We start from the raw sequence: 27,399 nt of genomic DNA on the forward strand, positions 1-27,399 counted from the left end.
GGGGGCTCTGGTTCAGACATAGTGAAGATCCATGCCTCCTCATGTTTTCTCTTGCCCTTCTGCTGCCCCCAGCACGTATGAAAGAGAACAGCCCTGCAGAGGCCAGGATGAGAGCCAGCTGTGTGTACATGGGGTGTTTCTCTGTCTCCATCTGAAAAATGGCAGAAGGGGAGGAGGTCTAATAAATTAGTGTTCCCTTACCCAAACAAGAAACAACCTATATTCCCTCCACGGCGCGCAGGATTGAAATAGGGGAGGAAGGGGAATCAGTCATAAAGGCTGTTGCAGAAGAGGGAGAAGGGTTGACGCTCCAAGAGAAATGATCTCTAAGTGCCTACCCAGTACACGTTTTCTGTGATTCTCTGCTCCTTAACTTGTGATTATGTTCTCATCCACTGGGAGATCTGTACATAGCTTGTGATATATAACTGGAAACAGTAGACACGAGGCAAATCCCTTGTGTCATCATATGTCCCATCATAATAGCACTGCCCACTCATGCCTAAATGTTGGCATTTACAGGGCTGGCATCATCTCCAGAATTTCACCCAGGGATGGGAGTAGGATCTGTATTATAACTCCCATTGCACAGAAAAGGAAACCAAGGCTTGGGGAAGACTAAGCTACTTGCAGATGACCCCCATGAGTGGCAGACGAGGAACCAGAGCCTGTGTTTTCTGTGATGTTCTTTCTTCTGCTCGTGTTCTTTTCTGGATGGATCGCTTCCTGCTCAGTTCCTGCTAGGTGGGTTGTGACAGGAGTGTAGCAGGAGTTGGGAGGAGGGTTCGGAAGCCCCTGGAAGCCCAGTGATAATTAGATAGCTGCCACATGGACCTGTGGTGTTTTTTCACAGTCTCTTGCCCTTTAAACTAACTCGATACAGCAGTAACTTCAATAGCAATGCCTCGGTTGGTCCCACTCTTAAATGATCAGGCTGGGATTCAGCATCTTTATGCTCCTTCTCTATTTTTGCCCCCATCCTGAGCCATCATAAAGACACTTGGAGCCAAGTGGGAACAGTATTTGTCTCGCAATTACTTCTAATTGCCCTGTAGTTTTGTGGCGTGTAAGTGGTGTGACCTACATACCAGTTTTGTGAAACGCTTTTCATCCTGGAGTCTATATTAAGGAGGACAGAAATCAGTGAGGTCAGGGAACGGTGGCTAAGTCCATCTCACAGTTAACATTTATATCCAGCCCCACCATCGGCACTTATTGAAATTCCAGCTCTTCTTTACAATCCCTAGAGCTAAGGCTGCCACTTCCTCTATGAAGAGTCCAGAGACTGCTCTTTCCTGTGGCTTCCCACGGCTCTTGTTCTCATCTCAGGTGCTCACCATTGTCTATATAGTTCATCTTCCTGAGCTCCTTATGCCAGAGACTATGTCTAGTTCATTCTCCTATCCTTGTCTGCTCTGAGAACTGACAATGGCCAGTGTCCTTGCTCAGTTAACTACTTGCTGAATGAAAGCGTAAACTGACTACATCACAGGCATTGTATGTGTGGTGCTTAGTTGCTCAGTCGTGTCCGACTCTTTGCGACCTCATGGACTGTAGTCCACCAGGCTCCTCTGTCCATGGGATTCTCCAGGCAAGAATATTGGAGTGAGTTGCCATTTCCTCCTCCACAGGATCTTCCCAACCCAGGGATCGAACCCACATCTCCTGTGTCTCCTGCCCTGGCAGGTGGATTCCTTATCACTGAAGCACCTGGGAAGCCATAGACGTTGTGGAGCCTTGTAAAAAATCATGTGGACCTATGATTCTCTTCATAGCTCATATTTTACTTTACACTGACTCTCTAAGTAGTAAACTCTTATTTGGGTTTCAAGATCATTGTGTCTGACTCTTGCAACCCCATGGACTGTAGCTCGCCAGGCTCCTCAGTCCATGGGATTTCCCAGGCAAGAATACTGGCGTGGATTGCCATTTCCTTCTCCAGGTCAAACCTGGCTCTCCTGCATTGCAAGCAGATTCTTTAACAACTGAGCTACCAGTGAAGTGAAAGTCATTTAGTCATGTCCAACTCTGTGACCCCATAAATTGTAGCCCAGCAGGTTCCCTGTCCATGGAATTCTCCAGGCCAGAATACTGGAGTGGATTGCCATGTCTTCCTCCAGGAGATTTTCCCAACCCAGGGATTGAACCCAGGTCTCCTGCATTGCAGGCTGATTCTTTACCATCTGAGTCACCAGAGAAGACCAAGCTACCAAGGAATCCCTCAGAAAAATTCATTAATGTTCAGTTACATTTTCTAGCAAGTGTTGCCATGTTAAGTCTTATCCTATATTCATTTTGATAGGCTGCCTTGCAAATTGCATCTGCATCTTGGAAAGAGGAATGATATCCCCGATTTACAGAAATATCAGCTTAGAATAGTTAATATACAGCTTCCCACAGGTTGCAAAGCCACTAAATGGCAGAACAGAATTCATTAAATAGATACTAATTCTTTTCTATAAGAGGAATATTTGTTTGGGCTTCCCAGGTGGGGCTAGTGGTAAAGAAACCAATTGCCAGTGCAGGAGACCTGAGTGACATCGATTGGATCCCTGAGTCAGGAATATCCCCTGGAGGAGGGCATGACAACCCACTCCAATATTCTTGCCTGGAGAATCCCATGGACAGAGGAGTCTAGTGGACTATAGTGCATGGGGTTGAAAAGAATTAGAAATGACTGAAGTGACTTAGCATGCATGCACATTTGTTTTGAAGAGAAATGTTTTCATTTATTGAATCAAATGAAAGCAGCATCAGCTAAGTATTTTCATAAATCAAATGAAAAATTAAAGAAAATCTATATGTTGATCCTCTCTTTACTATCACTGAGTGTTAGTAACTCAGTTGTGTCCAACTCTTTGGGATCCCATGGACTGTAGCCTGCTGGGCTCCTCTATCCATAGGATTTCCCAGGCAAGAATACTGGAGTGGGTTGCCATTCCCTTCCCCAGGGGATATTCCTGACCCAGGGATTGAACCTGGATCTCCTGCATTGCAGACAGATTCTCTACTATCTGAGCCACCAGGGAAGCCCATTGCCTATCATTAGGACTTCTTTATCTATTTATTTTTAATTGGAGGATAATTGCTTTACAATGTTGTTTTGGTTTCTTCTGTACAACAGCATGATTCAGCCATAAGTATATTTGGGGTCACGAAGAGTCGGACACGACTGAGTGACTTCACTTTCACTTTTCACTTTCATGCATTGGAGAAGGAAATGGCAACCTACTCCAGTGTTATTGCCTGGAGAGTCCCAGGGACGGGGGAGCCTGGTGGGCTGCCATCTATGGGGTCGCACAGAGTCACACACGACTGACGTGACTTAGCAAGAGCAGCAGCATATATACCCTCCCTCTTGAACCTCTTTCCCACCCCCATCCCACCCCTCTAGCTAACTAGATACTAAATGATCATTCCATATGTATTTATTAAGTGCTTGCCACATGTTGGGCATTGTGGAGAATCTATAGGAGAATAAGATGTGGTCCTTGCTCTCATGGAACTCACAGTCTATTAAAAGGGACATCGACTTAAAAGGAAAAGTGTCATGTGGCAAGTACTCTACCAGGAATACTGACTAGAGAGTTTGTGTGTGTTCTCATAGACATACTGCTCTTCATGCCTCTCCTCTCCTGAGCTGAAAGTGATGACGATGCTCAAAATCATAAATATCCAAAAAATCAATCAATAAATAATGTTTATTTATTAACATTAATAAATGAAGTGTAGTCTTCAAGCTTAAGCTTTCTTACTGTGAAGGGGAAGCATATAGATGCTGGGGAGGAGGCTTCTGTCCATCCCATCAGGAGAGTTGAATCAAAGAGGGAGTAGGCAGAAAAATCCAGGACTTCTTGAGACAGAGGACAGAAGAGAGAGGTGTGTCATTGTAGAACAAGAAAGGCCCCTCCCACAAACCTGGTTCCCCACCTCTGACAGGTGGAGTTCCTGCTTGTAAACATCCCTAGTCTTTTCATTTGACCCTTTGTTGAAGGTGAATCACATCACCCTCAGCCCTGTCGGTGAGCAAGATTTTTTCAGCTTGAGTGGGCTGAGAACACAAGAACTTCCTCTTGTTTGACTTCTTCTGAGCCAACCACACCTCCCCTGGCTACTGTCTGTGGTCTGGCCCCCTTCGTCCAAGAAGAACACATCCTTGAGTACCGGCAAGAGTCTAGTCAGGTAAGACCAGATGGCTTTTCACTGGTTCTACAAAGAGATGGGGCTTCTCTCTATGAACTGATTTATCTTGGCCCCGACTTGTGTCTCAGGTCCCCTCCACCCTTGCCTTGTACTTCCATCTAGACTCATATTCTCTGTGACCCAATGAAAAAAGTGTTCCATTTTTCCTTACTGCTCAGGGTTGATGATATTTGTAGACCAGCATTTTTCAGCCTATAAAATCCCCTGACATACTTATCTCTCTATTGATTTTGATCTTAACTGCACTGTAAGAATCATGGGATAGGAGTAATTTTCTCTATTCAGTGGCTTAGGAACTGAGGCTTAGTGAATTGAAGTGATTTGTTCAAGTTTGATCTGCAGACTTTGGCCAAGATTAGATCTGATGCCTCCTTTTCTCTCCCTCTACTGCAGGCCCCCCAGCCCCCAGCCCCGGCAGGTCACACCTTATCTCAAAAAGCCAAGAGAAGTGAATGTGTTTCGTAAGCTGTCAAATGGCCAAGAAAAGGTGCTCCTTTCTTGCAGGGAGATTGGGAGGGATATTTTGAATTCATCTGAGAGACAGAGAGATATCATAGTGATATCTAGGCTTCATCAAACTATTTTTAGAGGACTAGCGAGAATTTGTACATAAAGGGGCCTTGTTAACTGAACACTGATATGGAGCCTGACACGTGCTCTGGCTTTCATGTGGGGCTGAATGACACTTTCTTAATGTCAACAGCAGTGTTAGGAGGCACTGATCGCAATGGCCCTAGGGAAATATTTTAGCTTTTCTGTCTTACTGAGATATGTGGAAAACCAAATCTCAATGGGAGGAGGGAACACTCCCAAATCCTTTCCAACTGACTCCTGCAGTTTCCTCTCTTATGACAGCTATCATTATGTCTCATTGTTCTACAGTTTTAGGAAAATCTCATCTTCAGTGATTATGTAGTTTATTTTTTTAAGATGCTAATTTTGGCTATCATTTTTCTCTTCATGCTCTGAAGGTTATATTGTTCTTGGTTGTGGAAGGAAATGTTTCTTTTGTGGATGTGTGTGTGCGTGTGTGTCTGTTTGAGTTTGTTATGACAGTGCTAATATTCATCCCTGTGGGCCCACCACAATGCAGTGGGTTGCAAGGTTATGTAATTTTTAGCACTCTTTGGTATATTCTTAGTATCTTTCTGCCTGTAAGGGTCTTGAAGAGATCACTTAAGCAATTACCTTATTCAAAATAGAGAAACTGAGGCTCAGAAAGGGGACACAGTGTGCACAAGGCCGGGTGGCCAGTGATCTCTGGGGCTTTAACTCTTTCACTGGTTACTACCTGTAGTGAATTGTGTTGGGCAGCCCTAAGTAGAAGTGTTAACAGGGTCATTTTGGGGACTAAACCCAGATGCTCTGTGAGACTCCTTACAAAGACAAGTTTTAATTTTACTTTGACCTTTTCCTATCATCCAGATGATTGCTGTGGAAGCTTGGATGAGCAGGTATGGCGGAGGTGTTAACAAGTGTTTAGACCTTGTGTTTGATTCATTGCAGGGGGAGTAATGAGACAGGAAGGAGACCAGGATGACTCCAAGAATTTGTGGAGCAACTGGTAGGAAGGAGCAGCCTTCATCTGAGATGGAGAAGACCGTGAGAGGAACAGGTTTTTGAAAGAGCATCAGGAGATTATTTTGGCCAGGAAGGCACTGGAGATGTTGAGTAGTGACTAAATATATGAACCCTGGATTCAGTGAGGCTATCTGAGTTGAAGATAAAAAGTGGTCATCATCAATAGACACATACTATTTACAGCAATAAAATTAAATGAGATCTTCAAAGAAGTCAATGTAGATGGAAGAGAGAAGAGGTTTAAGGGCTGACTTTTGAGGTGCTATAAAGTTTTGGATTAGGGAAGTGGGTAGGATCTAGTTAGCATGCACTAAAGGGGAAGGGGCATGGTGGAGGTGGTCTTCCATCAGCAGAGAGAAGGATTTTTTCACTGAGGTTGTTTAGAATCGCCAGCACATGGCAATAATGAAAAACATTTTTCAGTTACCTTTTCTATAGACAACATATCATCCCTTTATTGTCTGCACTCTGGAGCAGACCACTCCTACCATTCTTACCACTCTCTATTCCCTCTGGTTCCATGGCAACCAAGAAAAGAGATGGAGGAGGAGCAGTGGAAGGGGAGGGTGAACACTAGGAGATGGTGATGTGTGTTGGGATCCAAATGAAGGAGACATCTAAGGAGAAGAGAGGGGTTGGATGGTACATATGTTTCTGAGAGGCAGATGAGTTGATGTCAGAGAGATGAGCTGCATTCAAGAGAGAAAGGGAATTGGTGCTGGTAAATTTCTTTCAAGAATCCCATTTGTAAATAGAGCCAGAGAAATTGGATACAACCCAGGAGGGAAAGAAAGAGGCTTTTCTCCCCTGCCCCTCTTATGATGAGAGAAAGATGATAGAAATATACTTTTGTAGAGATTGTAACTTCAGGGTATTTTTCTCTCTCCTACACCTGTAAGTGGGACTTCCTTGGTGGTTCAGACAGTAAAAAATTCACCTGCAATGCAGGGGACCTAGGTTCAATCCCTGAGTTGGGAAGATCCCCTGGAGAAGGGAATGGCAACTCACTCCAAGTATTCTTGCCTGGAGAATTCCATGGACAGAGGAGCCTGATGGGCTACAGTTCATAGGGTCACAAAGAGTCAGATACGAATGAATGACCAACACACATACTCACGCATACACATACACACACACATACACACACACATACACACACACCTGTAGGTAGTCCTGGTAAACTTTTTGTCTTACATTTTTTTCAGGGGGTTGAAGTCATCTGCCCCAAATCACACAGCAAACTAATATCAGATGAAACTCACACCTGGGTCCAAAAGGTTGAGTTCACTTTTTTCTCCACTGCCACTGCCTCATACTAAACAGATTAATTTTGGAGATCACGTGCAGCTTTAGAACTCCAAGCTCTAGAAACTTTCATTTTTGTTATTGTTTAAGGACCTTTCCTAAATCCCAGGAATTCACACTTCTCAGGTATGTGCCCTAAACTGCAGGTGTTATACCACATGCAGGATGTTTGGGGCCCTGGGAGGGAACTAGAACCTAGCATCTGCATCAGGGGAAACTTGAAACTTCCAAATACGGTCAATTCAGGGCTTCCGGTTGAAACATCTGTTTTCTGGAAGATAGGAATGTACTTTCTTATGCCAGTAATCTTGGACTGATTCTCACATCAATCTCTTCATCTAGCAGTGAATCTATGTCTACTTACTGACATTCATAATGCATCCTTAATACTGTCTGCTTTCTGTCCACCTGAGGCTGATACACTGTTAAAATTCTTTGCTTACATGGAGCTCCAGCCACACATTTCTGGGTCAGGATATTGCTACTCTATATTCAGGGATACAGTGAAACACATGTTATTTTGACACAGCCCTGAACAATGCATGTTATTAACAAAAATTTCAGTAACAGAGACTTGCTAGAAATAAACAGACATTTATTTGGGGTTTGTTAAAACTGCAACCTGGAAGACAAAGATTCAAGAAGCACCTGAATTGTTTTCTGCTGGATTGCAAAATGGAGGAAGCTTATAAAGGCAAAAACTGCAAGGCCACGGTTAGTTACATAAGTTGTTTGTCAAGAATTACAATTGCAGCTGATGAGAAGGGAGAATGCTTGTTAAGCAAGGATTGGTTGGGGCCTGAAATGATTAATAATTACAGAGTGGGACCTTGAGTACCTAAAGTTGCAGTTGTTGGCTATTGTTCTGAATACAGCTGGTGGTGTCCTTGGGTAAAGAAAGTTCAGTTTCTCAGTGGTGCAGCGACGTGTCTGAGACCAGGTTCTCAATGGCCACCTAATTTCATTTTTGTGTACCTGATGCCGAAGCTGAAGTTCCAGTGTTTTGCCACATGATGAGAACAGCTGAAACACTGGAAAAGACCTTGATGCTGGAAAAGATTGAAGGCAGAAGGAGAAGAGGCAACAGAGGATGAGATGGTTGGATGGCATCATTAATGCAATGGGCATGAACTTGGGCAAACTCTTGGAAATAGTGGAGGACAGGGAGGACTGGTCCATGCTGCAGTCCATGGTATTGTGAAGAGTCAGACACGACTTGGCTACTGAACAACAACATATCTAAACTATGATTATTTGATTATAATTTCAGTTTGTCCTCAATGCCCAGAATAAAAAGCTTTACACAAAGTAAAGGGGGACCATTTTCCCCCTCTCCCGGAGCCACCCTCCTACCTGGTGGCAAATGTTCTGTCCCATCCATGGTGGCACCAGAAGGAAACTCATGGAGTAAAAGATCGCACTTATCCTTCAGCAGCAGGTCACACTGGGTCCTTGGTGTCTGCTTTATTTTGTCCAAATTGCATGTATCCAGACAGCTCAGTGTGACACTGTGATGCCCCTAGAACGCTCTTATTACACTTTTTACAGATTACTATCTAGGCTTTATCTGGCCATCTTACAATTATCTATTTGCAGATCTGGTTCTTTCACCTATATTTGCTCTTCAAAACAGAAAGACATTATATTTGTAGGTTTTCTTCTACTTTCCACCTCTCTCTCTTTCCCTTAGCACAGTTATTGGCACAGAGAAGTTCCCCCCAAAATGTGTTTGAATTAATAAATTAAATGAAACAATTTGTGCCATGTAGAGTTTCATACTGAAGGTTAATCTAAGTTGTATAAGGAAAAAAGTAGAGTATCCAAGTTAAGATCTTCCTGTAAACAAAATTCGGAGAAGGCGATGGCACCCCACTCCAGTACTCTTGCCTGGAAAATCCCATGGATGGAGGAGCCGGGTAGGCTGCAGTCCATGGGGTCGCGAAGAGTCGGACAGGACTAAGCGACTTCACTTTCACTTTTCACTTTCATGCATTGGAGAAGGAAATGGCAACCCACTCCAGTGTTCTTGCCTGGAGAATCCCAGGGACGGGGGAGTCTGGTGGGCTGCTGTCTATGGGGTCACGCAGAGTTGGACACGACTGAAGCGACTTAACAGCAGTAAACAAAATTAATGCATGAATGAGGCAATTCAGATCTATAACTTGGAAACCAGCTGGTACAGCTCATTTTGCTCTATAGTTAGGAATACATAAACCTGTATAATGGATATGTCCATGTTGAAAATTTAACACCATCATTAATCATGCCTGTAAGCCTCAGGAGTGCAAGTACAATCATTAACAGCTGTTGATGCCATAAACATTCCTTTGATTGTTAATATATTTAACAAATGAAGAATTCTTGACAATCAATAAGACAAAAATGATGAAACTAATAAAAATGTCTAGAATACACACCTCCAAGCTGTCAATCTCACAACTAAAAAAAATATTGCAAATTAAGACAAATATTGAACTATTAAAACTATTGATTGCCAAGTATAAAATTTTAAGTAATAAGTCCTCTCCTGATCTGCAGAAAAAGGGACTTTATATCATTTTTAAAATTTTTTTGTAATTTTGGAAATACTGAGATAAAATTGGCATCTAATATTATATTGGTTTCAGGTACATAAGATAATGATTTAATACTTGTATATATTGGGAACTGATCACCACAATAAGTCTGGTTGTCATTCTTCACCCGCATACTTATGAATTTTTTTCTTGTGATGAAAACTTTTAAGATCTACTCTCAAAAACTTTCAAATATGCTCTATAGTATTATTAACCAGAGTCATCATATTATACATTACATCCTCAAGACTTTATTCATATTGCAACTGGAAGTCTATACCTTTTGTACTTTTTGACTCCTTTTATCCATCTAGCCCATCCCTCACCCTTCGCATGTAGTCATGTGGTCACCAATTTGTTCTCTGTATCTATGAATTTTTTTTTAAGAGATTCCACATGTAAATAGGCTTCATGGCCTGCTAAGACTTAAATAGCTACAACATTTCTGGGAGGGGTAATTTAGCCATACACATCAAGAACCTTAAATCTATAAATTCTCTGACTCAGCATTCTCATTTCTAGGAATTTAGACAGAGGAAAAAATTAAGGATTATGAAAAATCGTACCTATAAGGATCTTCAATGCATAGTCACTACAACAGTGAAGCAATTAGTGATTAGTAAGGGATGAGTTAAATAAATATGGATGATCATATAATGGAATCCTATACAATCACTAATGTGCTGTTGTAGAAAATTGTTAATGAACTAGGTAGTATAGCACAGTGCTGGAAAATAGGGGCTTGAGTTCAGAGAGATATTTGACCAACTTAAAGCTCTTATCACTAACTGTGCAATTTTGAGCAAATTTCTCAACCTTTCTGAATTTCAGTGTGCATGCATGCATGCTAAGTCACTTCAGTCTGACTCTTTGGGACCCTATGGACTGCAGCCCACCAGGCTCCTCTGTCCATGGGATTTCCCAGGTGAGAATACTGGAGTAGGTTGCCATGCCCTTCTCCAGGGGATCTTCCCAACCCAGGGACTGAACCCACGTCTCTTTCATCTCCTACACTGGCAGGTGATTTCTTCACCACTAGTGCCATCTAGGAAGCCTAAGTTTCAGTGTACTAATCTGTAAAATGAAGATCATTGAAATACCTGGACCACAGGGCTTTGGTGAGTGTGAAATGAGCCAATGCTGTTAAAACCCAGTTTCAGTACACAGTCAGTGCTTAATAAACGTTACTATCATTGTCACTGTCAGCATCATTGTTGATGCATAAAGTGCAAAGGACAGCTTTTCAAATGATATTTACAGTATAACTCAGTTTTCAAAGTAGGAAAAATGACATTATCTATAGAAAAATGTAGAAAATGTCCTAAAGGATATACATCAAAACAATCCACTTTCATTTTCTCAGCATGGTGGGTTTAAGGAAAGATTTCTTTTCTTTCTTTGGCTTTTATGTATGGCTTGTAACACAATAAGAAAAGTTAAATGGGTCCAAAGAATCATTAACATCCATCCCCATAGATAAACGAACATTTATCAATTTAGTAGTTCTTTGCCTGTGTTATCATTGTTTCTTCATTGTCAAGTCACCACAATCTCTTATACTAGTTTAACACCACATATCCAATGGTTGGTAGCACTCAGTTGGTTACCGCCAGGTCTCCCTTGCTCCTCTGTCCTTCTGCCATACCGTATCTCGTGTATATCATACACATTTGCTAAGCATGTTTTGTTCAGAACACTCAATGTTGGCAGAAGAGTGAGGTATAAAACAGCCAGAGGATGGTTTCTTAGCTAGAGGAGTTTATAGTGCCCTGGGAGGGAAGGGGCATTTACCTTAACAGTGCACGTTTCATCTTCATCATGTTGGGGTGCTTCATCTTGCTGAGAAGATCCTTGTGTTGCAAATGAGTTTTGGTAGCTAGGGAAAACTTCTTTAAGGAGGTAGGGCTGAACTATTATTAGATAGACTTTAAAAGCAACTATGTTTCCATAGCCCAGAGGAATAGTAATCTCTGACTAGGATGGAGGCCTTCCAAATCATTCTTCTGTCACATTACCTTTGAATGAGATTTCTTATAAGATTGCTTCTGTATCCACCACTTTTTGGGGTCTTTGATTTTTTATTCTATTTTGATCAATTTCTTTTGTACCCATAACCCTATGACTTTGATTTATATTCACTTGGTAGATTTCCTTGAAAAAGTTTTTTCCCTCAATCGTAAGTATAATGTATGCTCAGTGCCAAAAATTTTGGAAAATTTAGAAAGATATAAAAATGAAAGTAAAACTCATCCATAAGCTAGTCATGCAGAGCTAATCATTTATAACATTTGGTACAAGTGCTTCCAATGCATGTGTGGGCGATTTTTAATATCATTTTATAAGCACTGGAAGTGAGAAATAGATTTAAGGGCCTAGATCTGATAGATAGAGTGCCTGATGAACTATGGAATGAGGTTCGTGACATTGTACAGGAGACAGGAATCAAGATCATCCCCATGGAAAAGAAATGCAAAAAAGCAAAATGGCTGTCTGGGGAGGCGTTACAAATAGCTGTGAAAAGAAGAGAAGTGAAAAGCAAAGGAGAAAAGGAAAGAGATAAGCATCTGAATGCAGAGTTCCAAAGAATAGCAAGAAGAGATAAGAAAGCCTTCTTCAGCAATCAATGCAAAGAAATAGAGGAAAACAACAGAATGGGAAAGACTAGAGATCTCTTCCAGAAAATTAGAGATACCAAGGGAACATTTCATGCAAAGATGGGCTCAATAAAGGACAGAAATGGTATGGACCTAACAAAAGCAGAAGATAATAAGAAGAGGTGGCAAGAATACACAGAAGAACTGTACAAAAAAGATCTTCACGACCCAGATAATCACAATGGTGTGATCACTCATCTAGAGCCAGACATCCTGGAATGTGAAGTCAAGTGGGCCTTAGAAAGCATCACTATGAACAAAGCTAGTGGAGGTGATGGAATTCCAGTTGAGCTATTTCAAATCCTGAAAGATGATGCTATGAAAGTGCTGCACTCATTATGCCAGCAAATTTGGAAAACTCAGCAGTGGCCACAGGACTGGAAAAGGTCAGTTTTCATTCCAATCCCAAAGAAGGGCAATGCCAAAGAATGCTCAAACTACCGCACAATGACACTCATCTCACATGATAGTAAAGTAATGCTCAAAATTCTCCAAGCCAGACTTCAGCAATACATGAACCATGAACTTCCTGATGTTCAAGCTGGTTTTAGAAAAGGCAGAGGAACCAGAGATCAAATTGCCAACATCCGCTGGATGGAAAAAGCAAGAGAGTTCCAGAAAAACATCTATTTCTGCTTTATTGACTATGCCAAAGCCTTTGACTGTGTGGATCACAAGAAACTGTGGAAAATTCTGAGAGAGATGGGAATACCAGACCACCTGACCTGCCTCTTGAGAAATCTGTATGCAGGTCAGGAAGCAACAGTTAGAACTGGACATGGAACAACAGACTGGTTCCAAAGAGGAAAAGGAGTACGTCAATGCTGTATACTGTCACCCTGCTTATTTAACTTCTATGCAGAGTCCATCATGAGAAATGCTGGGCTGGAAGAAGCACAAGCTGGAATCAAGATTGCCGGGAGAAATATCAATCACCTCAGATATGCAGATGACACCACCCTTATGGCAGAAAGTGAAGAGGAACTAAAAAGCCTCTTGATGAAAGTGAGAGAGGAGAGTGAAAAAGTTGGCTTAAAGCTCAACATTCAGAAAACGAAGATCATGGCATCCGGTCCCATCACTTCATGGGAAATAGATGGGGAAACAGTGGAAACAGTGTCAGACCTTATTTTTTTGGGCTCCAAAATCACTGCAGATGGTGATTGCAGCAATGAAATTAAAAGACGCTTACTTAAAAAAAAAAAAAAAAAAAGACGCTTACTCCTTGGAAGAAAAGTTATGACCAACCTAGATAGCATATTCAAAAGCAGAGATATTACTCTGCCGGCTAAGGTCCATCTAGTCAAGGCTATGGTTTTTCCAGTGGTCATGTATGGATGTGAGAGTTGGACTGTGAAGAAAGCTGAGTGCTGAATTGATGCTTTTGAACTGTGGTGTTGGAGAAGACTCTTGAGAGTCCCTTGGACTGCAAGGAGATCCCACCAGTCCATTCTGAAGGAGATCAGCCCTGGGATTTCTTTGGAAGGAATGATGCTAAAGCTGAAACTCCAGTACTTTGGCCACCTCATGCGAAGAGTTGACTCATTGGAAAAGACTCTGATGCTGGGAGGGACTGGGGGCAGGAGGAGAAGGGGACGACAGAGGATGAGAGGGCTGGATGGCATCACTGACTCGATGGATGTGAGTTTGAGTGAACTCGGGAGTTGGTGATGGACAGGGAGGCCTGGCGTGCTGTGATTCATGGGGTTGCAAAGAGTTGGACACGACTGGGTGACTGAACTGAACGGAACCGAACTTTCTGCTTTATAATAATATATCTTTTCATGTCAATTAGTACTTGTCTAGGGCCTCCCAGGTGGCACTAGTGGTAAAGAACCCACCTGCCATTGCAGGAGACATATGAGTCACGGGTTCAGTCCCTGAATTGGGAAGATCCCTTGGAGGAGGACAAGGCAACCTACTCTAGTACTCTTGCCTGGAGAATCCCTACTCTATGATATCGTTTACAACCGCTCCCTCTTAAAGATAAACTGCCTTTAACACTTAAATATGTTAATTTCTAATATTTTTCTTTCCATATTTATATGAAATTTTGGTTTGAAAATAAAACCATAGGGTATGTGCAACTTAGGACCCTACTTTTCACTTAGTGTTATTCTATGAATTTTTAATTGTTATTTAATATCTTAACATGTGATCTGTAACGGTTGCATAATATTCCACCTTGAATGTGTGCACATAGTGTGATAGAATAAATATCTCTAATTTAGGATTGATGCTTAAATCATAATCTCTTCTAGGTTCGAAACGCCATCCAAGAAGATCTAGTTTTATTCGTTTTGAAGTGTGGTCATGTAGTTAATCAACAAAGATAAAATCCCTTGTTCTAGATGAGATGAACTCTGAGTGGAAGGCTTTATGATATGCAAGAATCTAGGAAGCTGTGACTGGGTTATTTCAGAGATGAGAATATTGCTCACAGTGTGGTGATTTGTTGGGTGGGAGGGAAATTTTTACTCTGGGTGGACCAATTATAGCTGGATGATGCCCCAATCTAAGAAGGTCAGTCCTCTCTGAAGTGCCAGTCTCATTGCTTAAGAGGAAATGGCTAATGAAACCAAGCAAGAAGTTCCTATCATTCAGTGCTCCTTGCCTGTTAAGTACAAAAAGCAAAAATAAGCTAATAACTTGGTCTTAAAGATGCGCTTTTCTTTAAACATGCAACAGAGGATTCGAAAGTTTTGATTTCTAGTGGGATACATGTGATAAAATTAAATATATTCTAGCCTAATTGCAGATGCTTTGTAGATAACCTCCTAGTTCTTCACCTTGACTTAGAATGGAGGCTTCCCATCAGGTCCATGTGGAGTTCTAGATTAGCACAACTGGAAGGAAACATGGGAGCCAAGTGCTTCAGTACTCTCCTGAAAGTGAAGTCGCTCAGTCGTGTCCGACTATTTGCGACCCCATGTGCTATAGCCTACCAGGCTCCTCTGTCCATGGGATTTTCCAGGCACTAGTCCCGGAGTGGATTGCCATTTCCTTCTCCAGGGGATCTTCCCAACCCATGGATCAAGCCCCGGTCTCCCGCATTGCAGACAGACGCTTTACCGTCTGAGCCACCAGGGAAGCCCAGTACTCTCCTAGCATAGGTGAAAAAACAATGCCCAGAGAGAAGACATGACTTGCATCTAAATCTAGGTTCCTAACTTCTATTACGTTAAGACATTTTCCACCATCATGATTATCATGTAGATTTCTTCCAATTTTTCAAGTTGCTCTAAAATAGATTCAGTTGATTGTTAGACTCCTTCTAGCTTTCCTTTTCCTCAAACATTTAAAACTATGTTTTTAAACCTACTATATTTTATGTACTTTGCCAAATCTTTAGATCCATTAGCTCATCTAATTTTTATATCATCCTACAAGTTAAATATTGGATCCATTTCACGTTTGAGAAAACTGAAGCTCAAGATTTTAAAATTGATACCCAACCTTAGGCAGCTGGTAAGTTGTGGAGTCTGGATTGAAGCCCAGATCTGTCTGACTCCAAAGCTTTCTTTACTGTGCCAGCCTACTTCCTAATACACGAACTGATTACATGAAATGAATCAATTTATGTCCTTCCTCTTCCTTATCCATTATCTTGTGGAAAGGCTGACTTAATTAATTCTCCAAACATTATTATGTCTTTGAGTTGTAGGTGAGTGATCTTGACACATCACCCACAAAGTCATTTAAATCAAAAATGAAGACACTTTTGAGGTTCCAATGGAAGAAATTAAATTGTGGGGCTTAGCTGCTCCTACTGATTGGCTGAACTCCCAAACAGGATTGAAGCTTAATGGAAAGCAAACAATAATCAAAGTTTTGCAAAAATTGAGGAAAAGGCATGAAAGAAAAAGAAAGAAAAAAACAAAAAAACATCTGGTCAACATGAGTAGTGTCATCTCTATTAAGAGAGGGAATGTATTTCAAGAAGCACCCATGTCAGAGGAGTCATGGAAGGATTAAGGTAAGGTAAAGTCACTCAGTCCTGTCCGACTCTTTGAGACCCCATGGGCTGTAGCCTACTGTTGGGGGCCAGCATGAGGAACTCCACCCATGGCAAAGGTCATGAGGAAAGAGGCTTGGCATACGCAAAGGCATGATCAAGCCTCAGGAAACCCCCTGTTCCTGAGCATCTACCCCAAAACCAGAGTCTGTTTTATGCTCTCACCTACACCTCTGACTTTACAGGGGGCTCTCCCCCATAACTGTTTCTCTTGGAGAAGGAGTAAATGTGCAGCTCCAAGGCAATAAAAATTCCTGGGCGTGACAAGAGTGTTTCAGCTTACGGACTCCTCTGAAGGTTATCTAGCCCACCTGTATAGGTTCGTCCAGCCACATGTGATTGTTTACAGCCTCCCAATCTGAGAGGCACGAGATGTTTTAGACTTACTAAAGGCAAATTCTTTTGGGGAGTTAGAAATTATTAGTATAGTTGGTTGGTTAGGAATTATATTGGTGAAGGGTTTTTCATTTGTTGTGCCAATAATTGCTGCTAATTCCCTACCCTGGGTGGGACAAGGATGTCTCAGGTCAAACCTCTCTGCTGACAGACTAGCTTGTGTGACAGGATTATCCATACTCCTGCCACTGTTGCACATGATTGTTTACTACCTCTCAACCATAAACAGCACAAAGAGTTTTGGAGTATTTTAAGAGTCTTAATTAGCATAGGGCTTTTTCTTCTCTTTGAGTCAATTATTGCCACCAGGCCTCCATATCCTTAGGCACCTGGGAATATATTAATCAATGTATTTGGAATATAGAAAAGGAAATATAGTAGTTTTTTATGTTAGCAATACTAGACTTTTTGAGTTAATGGATTTTCTCTTTTGTAATAGATCACTGTGCTTTGTTATAAATCACTGTGTCTTTGTTATGTAAAAATGTAACTTTATCACTATCTTAAGACTAGATAGATCTTAAGGGGAACATTGGTAAAAGGATTTTCATTTGTTGGGCTGATGTTTGCTGCTAAATCTCCATATTCCCTGCCGATATAATGAATATAACTAACATATAGGAGAAATAAGTATTAACCTTTAAGCATATAGGAGAAATAAGTATTAACCTTTAAGATTAATCCTGTTAACCTTGGGTTAAATAAATTCCTTTCTTGATTGTAACTCACTACACCCTCACTCTATAGGAATGCAACTTTATCTGGAGGGTGGTGCCTGGTTTAAGAAAAAACACCCTTGGAAGAAATGAGGTTTTTGGTTATCAGAAAGAAAGGATCATAGAATGTCAGCAGGTCTCACTCATGGCTAGAAGATGATGTAATATCACCCTAAGACCCCCGCGTGACTCTGTATTCATCCCTATGTGTAACAAAAGGTATATAGGCAAACCCCAAAATAAAGAAATCGGATCAGTTTCTGGAAAGACTGATTCCACCATGTCGCTTCTTTCTTGCTCCCGTTTCTCTGGCTGAATTCCCATCTGGATTCAGCCTCCTTTCCTCCACTACACTATCTGCTACTACACTATCCGTTTCTAATCTCTCTATATATCTATAATTAAATATGTATTTTTCCAAAGATGCCGACGCTGTCCCCACCTAATTCCCTGGATCCACCGGGGCTGGACCCCGGCAGCCTACCAGGCTCCTCTGTCAATGGGATTTTCCAGGCAATAGTACTGGAGTGGATTGCCATTTCCTTCTCCAGGGGATCTTCCCAACCCAGGGATCGAACCCGGGTCTCCCACATTGTAGATAGACGCTTAACCTTCTGAGCCACCAGGGAAGTCTTAGCAGGCTTAAAAGGAAGTTAGGGCTCTATTTTGGGATATGGACTCCCTTGGCTGGGCATTTGCTCTTGACATTTTTTCAAAGAAAGATGGGCTGCTTTATGATTATAATTCTTTTGGCATAACACAAGAGGAAAAGGGGAAATTGTTTTACTCTGGTTTGTTTCAGATCAGTTTTTGAGGCTGGCCTAGGTCAAGGTTAGGGTGCTGTGGAATGGCTCTCCTCCACAGCCTCTCAATGACCGCCCTCCCAGGTCACTCTTTGAAACAGGGTCACTGCCATCCCTTCCCTCTCCAACTCCATGTCACTTGCTATGACCCTTTGCTGGGAAAACTAGAACTTCTGCCAAATTATTCTGTCCAGTCCTTCTGTAACTAAGGGCTTTGTTTTCAGAAGATCTGTTCACTGGAGGTGCATTGGATTTATCTCTCTAAGACAAATATTTCTCCCACCTTGTTTCATTACATAATTTACATAAAGAGCTTTTAACTTTTTAGCCCACATAGCAGTTTTATAACTTCTTGTGATAAAACTTGCCCAAGATACATTATCTTTCTCCATCTCTCTTCTTTGATTTTATTTCCTGAATGTAGCTTTGCCATATTAGTAGGCAGGTGAAAGTCATTGCCCCAAAATGCAACTATCCATGTACAGGGAAATATTTGGGTATGAGTTTTAGTCTTTTGACTTTAATTTTTGGAAAATTTCTAAGGGCTGAATTTAGATGTATTTACTCTAGGAAACAATTTAGTTTTTCCTTATACTGGAGAACAGGTAATTTGTGATGAAAATGTGAGTACTTAAAAAATCTTTGTGTTTTCAAATGTTCTGATTAGTAGCAATATTTTTTTCTTATTTCATCTTCTTTATAACATTTTCATTGTAGAAAATTAGAAAATATAATTAAGTAAAAAAGAAATAAAAAACACCTATATAATCCAAATTACCCAGAGAAAACCTTTGCTAACATTTTTGTGTGGATATTCTTGAATGTATTTGTATTAGTTATACATAACCATATTTTATTTTGATAAAAACTAAAATCATGGTATGTCCTATGTTATAACTTTAAAAAATGTACTGTGTATCTTCTATTGTATTTGTACAGTGTGAATTATAACAGTTACAAAATATTTTATCTAACTACAGTTAGGTAGTTTAGTGATTAAAAATAAATTATAAATAAAATAGTGTCACTATTTTAAAAAGGGCATTAGCATAAAGAATGTACTTAGAGTTGCTACAGGAAAATGATGAGTTAAAAAGATAGCTAGCTATATAACTTATTTTAAATGATCTCTTTATTTCATATGTTAAAGTATACCAGTGCAGTTTCTAATGATGTACCGACTTATTCCACTTCCTTGGTCATGATATCTAAGTCTATAGATAAGTAACATTATTCGAGAATCAAAGCAACCAGCTTAGAGATGCTTCTTGGGTGTGATGTTGAGCTACATAAGGTCACTCCTAAATTCGAGATTCTACTCTCAGTCAGTCTCAACAAGAAAGCCCTCTCTGTAGTATTTTCTAGCAAGTTTATCTGCTGGCTGGGGGTTTGTAGAAGAATCACTGAGTTTTACAGTCACACATTAAGGGTGTTTGGAATCTGGCATTACCTATTAATATTTTTGGTGAGATGCAAGAGAAGAAGTAATGGATAACATATACTCAGAACGTATTGCATATTATAGACTGGTCCCAGCTCATAAAGAAAGAAAAACGGAACTTCCCTTGCAGATAACAGGGAATATATTTTGGTGATGTGTCAAAGTTTTCAGTGATCTCTTTAAATACCATGCAGTGTCATGGTTGAAGTTCTTAGATGCAGAGATACTGCCTAACAGTAATACTCAGAACTAATCTATTTTGGTGACACTTATGTCAACAAAGAAGTTCAAAAAAGTGGTCAAATTTATCCATTGAGTTGAATTTCTCCATTAAAATAGGACATATATTAACCACAGATGTTTTTTCACTGCTTTTACACTCTAAAGGAATACTCTAGAGCAGGAACTGACATAAGGAAGTATGTGTACAAGTAACTTGGGTAACATCAAATTCTGGCCCTGTGGACTTTGGTTTCAATCTGGTCCCCAAGGTTGAGTGGGAAGATGGCCTTTTGGGATAGTTTGGAACATCCCTCATCTAAATACATGGCCTCTGCTCACCATCACCCCACATCTTGCCAATGATTTCAACTTTGTCAATATAGACTTCAGTTCAGTTCAGTCACTCAGTCATGTCCGACTCTTTGCAACCCCATGAATCACAGCACGCCAGGCCTCCCTGTCCATCACCAACTCCCGAGTTCACTCAGACTCACGTCCATCCAGTCAGTGATGCCATCCAGCCATCTCATCCTCGGCTGTCCCCTTCTCCTCCTGCCCCCAGTCCCTCTCAGCATCAGAGTCTTTTCCAATGAGTCAACTCTTTGCATGAGGTGGCCAAAGTACTGGAACTTCAGCTTTAGCATCATTCCTTCCAAAGAAATCCCAGGGCTGATCTCCTTCAGAATGGACTGGTTGGATCTCCTTGCAGTCCAAGGGACTCTCAAGAGTCTTCTCCAACACCACACTTCAAAAGCATCAGTTCTTCAGTGCTCAGCCTTCTTCACAGTCCAACTCTCACATCCATACATGACCACAGGAAAACCCATAGCCTTGACTAGATGGACATTTGTTGGCAAAGTAATGTCTCTGCTTTTGAATATGCTCTCTAGGTTGGTCATAACTTTTCTTCCAAGGAGTAAGCGTCTTTTAATTTCATGGCTGCAATCACCATCTGCAGTGATTTTGGAGCCCCCCAAAATAAAGTCTGAACTGTTTCCACTCTATCCCCATCTATTTCCCATGAAGTGATGGGACGAGATGCCATGATCTTCGTTTTCTGAATGTTGAGCTTTAAGCCAACTTTTTCACTCTCCTCTTTCACTTTCATCAAGAGGCTTTTTAACCTTCCCTAAAACCTTTGGACAATGTTACTTTCCCTTTGGCATCTTTCAGAGACTGCCAACCACACTGTTTAAGTATTATTTTCTTGCCTCCTCTTTCTATGATAATATACTAATTGCTCTTCAGAAGATTGAAGATCAAGACACTCCATTATTTACAAAACACTTTCACAACTTTTTTAAAAATTTGATCTTTACAAAAATATCTCAGATAGTAAGTCAGGCAGGTCTCCTCACGCACATTTTCAGAGATAAAGAGGTCGTAATAAAGTATTACTACATATGTGTACACTTGTATATGAAGATGACGTTACTGACCACACTTAATCATGGTTTCCCTGGTCCATACTCTACTCCTCTCTTGATCACTCTGAGTAAAGCCATACATTTACAGAAAGGCTGGTCAAAACCAAATATTATCTCTAACCAGTAAGCCAGCCTTGAAAAACACATTCACAGGACCAAGGAAATCTGATTATCAAGGTAGTATTTTAATTTTCTCAGTGCATTTGTTACTTATTCTGGCTTATTGCTTTAATGGTAATAGTAGCAGGTCACATATAAATATACATTTATCCTCACTTTCTAATATAATGCACTTATATGTGAATATAATTCTATTTTTTAGGCACATATTTTTTGTTTTGTTTTCTTGCTGAAATACAGAAAAAAAGAAAAGGGCTTTTTTGATGGATGTTACTGTTCTTCATCTGTGTCTATTATCTAATTACCTTCAGCAAGATAATAGAATAAAATAGAATAGAATAAAACCTATATATATATATAATATGCTATAGTGAGTAGAGGTCCCCTGGAGAAGGAAATGGCAACCCACTCCAGTATTCTTGCCTGGAGAATCCCATGGACAGAGGAGCTTGGTGGGCTACAGTCCACGGCTCGCAAAGAGTCGGACACGACTGAGTGACTTCACTTCACTTATAGTGAGTATATATATATTATGTATACAGTGCGTATATAGAGTGTATGCATGTGTGCTTGGTCATGCCCAACTCTTCGAGACCCCATGGACTGTAACCTACCAGGCTCCTCTGTCCATGGGATTTCTCAGGTAAGAATGCTTGAGTGGGTTGCTCCAGGGGATTTCCTTCTCCAGGGGATCTTCCCAACCCAGGGACTGAACCTGGATCTCCTGTGTCTCCTACATTGCAGGTGGATTCTTTACTGCTGAACCACTGGGGAAGCCCATAGAGAGTATAGAGAGTATGTATGTGTATATATATACCCACTGTATATACTATAATGCTAAAGAATGAACAGTTTTTATTCTTTAGCATTCTGAACTGTCCACTTCAATCATTTGTAGTGAATCTGAATGTCACTCTTGAGACAGAACTGCTTTCATTGCTCCATACTTGTTCTTTAGCCCTCATTATTTTCTTGAGAGCTACTCTTTTGTTCTAGTTCTCTTATCTTTTCTCTCTCCCTGGTGGAACTCTCTGGACCTATGTAGATCTTTTTGTAGAACAGACTGAATTTCAGGTGTTTACACTCTCACCTGGGAGGACTGGAAATGGGTCAAAGTTGCCTTAAAGTATTTCTCTAACACTTTCTTACATCCCTTATTATTGCCTAATGAGGTGTCTTGTTTAACATTCAACATTTAAGGAACTCGATGTATACTTCATTTTGAAAATGCACATTGTTCTTCAGTCCTGGTGGCCCACAAGATGAGAAGGTAGCAGTCTTGTTTTTGTGACACTAGAGGCTCTCCTTTGTGGTCTTTTTCTACCCCTTTCAAATGTCTGCTCCTGGAAGAATGTTGCCCTTTGGTTTTCAGATAGGCTCTCCTCTACTCCCTCCTTCCAGCTCTTAATAGAAGGTTTCACATTTGTCACTTACCCCACGGGGTATTTTCAGGTGAAGTGAGTTTCTCCTTGTTCTGTGTTTCTCATGGTGCCAACATCTTCTGTGGCACCCTCTGTGCCTGAGATCACTGTGACAAACACAGGTCTAGTGTTCTAGAGTGGGTTGCTCCAGGGGATTTCTTTCTCCCAGGGGATGGGCTTAGTTCCTTCACTCATGGAGCTCATGATCTGCTCATGGAGACCAGTTACAAGCAATGATTAAAGAACTGGTTGATTAAAAAAAGATCATGGTGCCTGAACAGCATAGGACTAATTGCGTTTCTAACTTGCTTGAAGGAACTGATGAGTTTGGAGCTTGGTTTAGAAGAAAGGGTTTCAAATCATCCCTTGTTAGTTCTGGTGCCATCACATCTGAGGAGAGACTCTTTAAGATGAATCTCCTTTCCATTTTCTGCCATGCATACTCCATGGAGTATGGATATTTATTATGGATCCATTTGTTCAGTTGGTACATAATTAATGCTTTCCATGTGCTCTACTCAGTGCTAAGGTAAGTGTAGTGGAGGGAAAAAAACTCAAAACACCCTGTCATTATCATCAGGGATTTTACGTGCTAGTGAGGAAACTGAAAGTTAAGGCAAGTTGATAGGAACTATTCTAAGGTATGATAAATTCTGTTATATTGATTAATATGGTGATGCTTACCAGAAATCACCCTGGATGCTCTCAATAAGCAATCTCCTTTGCTTTCATTGTTTAATCATAATTTGTAAATCTATGACTCCCATATCTATATCTATAGTCATATCCCTCTTCCAAGTCCCAGTTCTATCTGCACAACTGTCTCCTCCTAAATCTGTCCTCTTTGTTAGCCATCAGGTACTTCTAATTCTTCTTGTCTGAAGATTAATTTATTATCTTTTTACCTCTGTCATAAATATGATTCTCCTTTTTATTCCAACCTCAGTGAAGGGAATCACAGCTCTACATTTTCCCAGGTCAGAGAGCTGCCTGATTACCTCTTCTTGCTTGATACTGACCAATCAGGCACCTAGTCCTACAGTTTTTAATTCCTTAGTAGGTACTGAATTTTCTACTTTGTTTCATTCCTTGCCACAGCCTTAATTCATCTCTTCGGGATCATAATAAAGGTCTACTAACTGATTTCTCTTCAGTATTGCTCTCTCAAGTGTATGCAGCTCACAAAGGGAAGACTCATATTCCTAAAATACAAATCGGATCATGTCTCTGGCCACTTACCCCATTGCCCTCTAAAGAAAATCTAACTCCTGAGCATGGTAGACAAGACCTTCATGATCTGAACTGCAAACCTGTAGAGGAATCACTTACCTGCACCCATGGGAGCATCTGTTTCCTTATTTGTAAAATGAGGGTGTTGAGTTAGATGATATTTAAACTGTCTGGCAGTGATCTCAGATTCTGTCACCCACCAGGGTGCTGGTAATATGGTATTTCTTGACCTATGTGATGGTTCTATGGGTGTGTTTATTTTGAGGATACTTCATTGACCTGCACACTTATGAGTTTTTGAGTGCATGTCCTACTTCAATAGAAATGTTTATAATAAAAATGCTGTTAAAACAACAAAGGGTGGGTAGTAGGGAGGGTGGGGGAGACTGTTGTCAGCACTTAGTTAAATGTCTTTACTTGAATTTCATGAAATCCGTTCATGAGCAGCAGTTGGCTTAGCAGGAAACCCAGGCTTTGGGGTGACTTCCTTAAACAGAGCTCCAGCCAGGAATACCTGGTTGAGGAATGCGGGCTAGTGCCCCTCTCTGGACCAGGATCAGTGCTGGATAGGTAGTAATCCTTGGTAGACATAACCCACACACTCCCGTGAGATTTCCTAGTAACTGAGAAAGAGGCTGGCTCTAATTTCTAAGCATTGTCACCAGAATTCAGCATTCTCAATCAGCAGATTCAAAATCTGGGATCTTATTACTTTGGAGAGAAAAAAAAGTAGAGCTGCTGCAGACTGAATGATTTGAGCTTGGTTGATTCTTTTCACTTCTGTGCTCCTTTTTTACTTTTACAGAGAAAAAAAAAAACTATTTGAGTGCTTTAGGACCCCCAAAGTACATTTTTAACCTGTTAATTCCTGAAGTGCTTCTCTTTTCTTTCTTTTGAGGGAGTGGGGAAGCTGGTGATTTAAACTTTATTATTCTCCTCCTCCAGAGAAGGTGATGGCAGCCCACTCCAGTACTCTTGCCTGGAAAATCCCATGGATGGAGGAGCCTGGTAGGCTGCAGTCCATGGGGTTGTGAAGAGTTGGACACGACTAAGTGACTTCACTTTCACTTTTCACTTTCACACATTGGAGAAGGAAATGGCAACCCACTCCAGTGTTCTTGCCTGGAGAATCCCAGGGACGGGGGAGCCTGGTGGGCTGCCATCTATGGGGTCACACAGCCGGACACGACTGAAGCAACTTAGCAGCAGCAGCAGCATTCTCCTCCTCAGCTTCCCAGGTGGTGCTAGTGGTAAAGAACCTGCCTGCCAATACTGGAGACATGAGACCTGGATTCAGTCCCTGGTTTGGGAAGATCCCCTAGAAGAGAGGGCATGGCAACCCACTCTGTTTTCTTGCCTGGAGAATCCAAGGACAGAGGAGCCTGGCAGGCTACAGTCCATGGAGTCCCAAGGATTTTGACACAACTGAAGTGGCTTAGCATTCACGCACCCATTCTCCTCCTCAGAAGGACGAGGCCACCATTTTTCTGTCCCCTCTCTGCCCCAGGCTCCTCACGGTCAGGCTGAAGGCAAATCAGACACTTCTGCTCCTACCTGAGATAAGCCACTGTCCTTGATGCTGGCTTATTGCTTGGCTTTCTTCTACTTTTTCAGACATATAAATCCAGTCAGGTGTTCCTGGAATCACAAACCCTTGTACAGGTTTATATTAATAGCTACCTCCAGAATTCATCTTGGTGAGAGAATACCATTTATTTGGGGATGTTGAAGGAGAAAACCTGAGAGACCTCGGTATGTGAATAAAATAGATAAGTATGTTTCAACGAAAAATGCATATTTATAAATGACATAATTGTAAGCATTCATGTTTTTAAACTGAAGTATTGTTGGAACTACAATTGTAGCTCCAGGTATATAGCATAATGATTCAGTTATACATATGTGTATGTACCGGGGTCCAGCCCCAGCAGGATCCAGGGATACCCTCAGGATGAACGGCGTCGGCATCAGGAAAGAGAGAGAAAAAGAGAAAGAAAGAAAAGAGGTTGATATTCCTTGGTTTACACAGAAAGCCAATAAAGCCCCTGCATGGGACTTGCTCTGTTCACGAAGGCCTCAGGTGCCCTCTTGATGTGGCGAAGGTGCAGAGCACCTTCTCTAGAGGGTCTTAGAAGCCTGGGCAGGAAAGTGAACTCAGAAAGCCTCTGCACTCCAGGGGATCAGCCTGAAAAGGAAAGAGAGAGAGAGAGAGAAAAGGAAAGAATGACATGGGGAGACCAAGCTTCAGTGAGCAAGGCCCACAACTTTATTTTCAAAAGCTTTTATACCTTAAGTTGTGCATAGAGAATAATGGAAGATGCAGAGTCATGCAGGGTCAGCAGTTCTGACCGTTATCGAGACCAGGCTTTCTTTCTGCATACCTTTCTATATACAAAGGTCTTAGGTGATTTACATCATCTTCTGGCCAGGAGGCCTGTTAACATTTTATGACCCTTTTTTTCTGATAAAGGTTAGTCAACCAGAAAGCTTATTTTCTCTAAAGGTGATTTTTCTAAAGTCTGACGCATTCTCCAAAAGCACTAGATAAATTTGCTTTCCTATAGGGCAAAGGTGCAGTGGGCTATAACAAAGAAAGAATTTATTAACTCAAGGTTTAATGTTGTTAATACCAAGGCTACTACTTATATTTCTATATATCAATTATATTAATTAATGCACTCCCAGGCACACAATGAAAAATATGAAAACTTAGCAGCAAGCATTGGTTCAACAATGAAACCCTCCACCAGTACTATTCTAATAATTTTTAACTCCTTGAAATGCTCTATATTTTTAGAATGTTTTCTGTTTCCTGTGCCTCTCATGGTTGGGAGGCTATGAACAATCACATGCGTAGTTGTAAGAGTCCGGATAAACCTGTCAGGCAAGTTAGAAAGCCATCAGAGGGGTTTGAATTGAAACACTCCAATTATGCCCAGGAGACTTATTAACTAGAGCTCTAAGTGGATTTCCTTTAGAGAAAGGTAGTCGGGGATAGCCCACCATTAATGTCAGAGGAGTTGGTGAAAGGCATAAAATAGTAAGATGAACAGATTCTGGTTTTGGGGTAGATGCTGAGCAGGGCCAGGGGGTCCCTCGAGTCCTGATCCACCTTGCCATCAGGTCTCTTCTGCATGACCTTGTCATGGGTGGGATCTCTCATGCTGGCTCCCAGCATGTATGTGTGTGTGTGTGTGTGTGTGTGTGTGTGTGTTTGTGTGTGTGTGTATTTCAGATTGTTTTCTCTTATAGGTAATTACAAAATATTGAGTATAGTTCCCTGTGCTAT

At 41.2% G+C, this 27,399-nt stretch overlaps 1 protein-coding gene across 1 annotated transcript in view; it reads left to right on the forward strand.

The window, feature by feature from the left end:
• Positions 1-3,989: 3,989 nt before the first annotated feature.
• The window catches only part of TPRG1 (tumor protein p63 regulated 1), a 158,687-nt gene continuing 135,277 nt past the window's right edge, over positions 3,990-27,399 (forward strand). Inside the window, exon 1 of the mRNA XM_040253120.1 lies at positions 3,990-4,182. The gene's annotated coding sequence lies outside the window, so the exon portion shown is untranslated. The remainder of the gene's footprint in view (positions 4,183-27,399) is intronic.

This window comes from Oryx dammah, unplaced genomic scaffold (genome assembly GCF_014754425.2).
Source record: "Oryx dammah isolate SB20612 unplaced genomic scaffold, SCBI_Odam_1.1 HiC_scaffold_2, whole genome shotgun sequence".
In the NCBI taxonomy this organism is placed as follows: Eukaryota; Metazoa; Chordata; class Mammalia; order Artiodactyla; family Bovidae; genus Oryx; species Oryx dammah.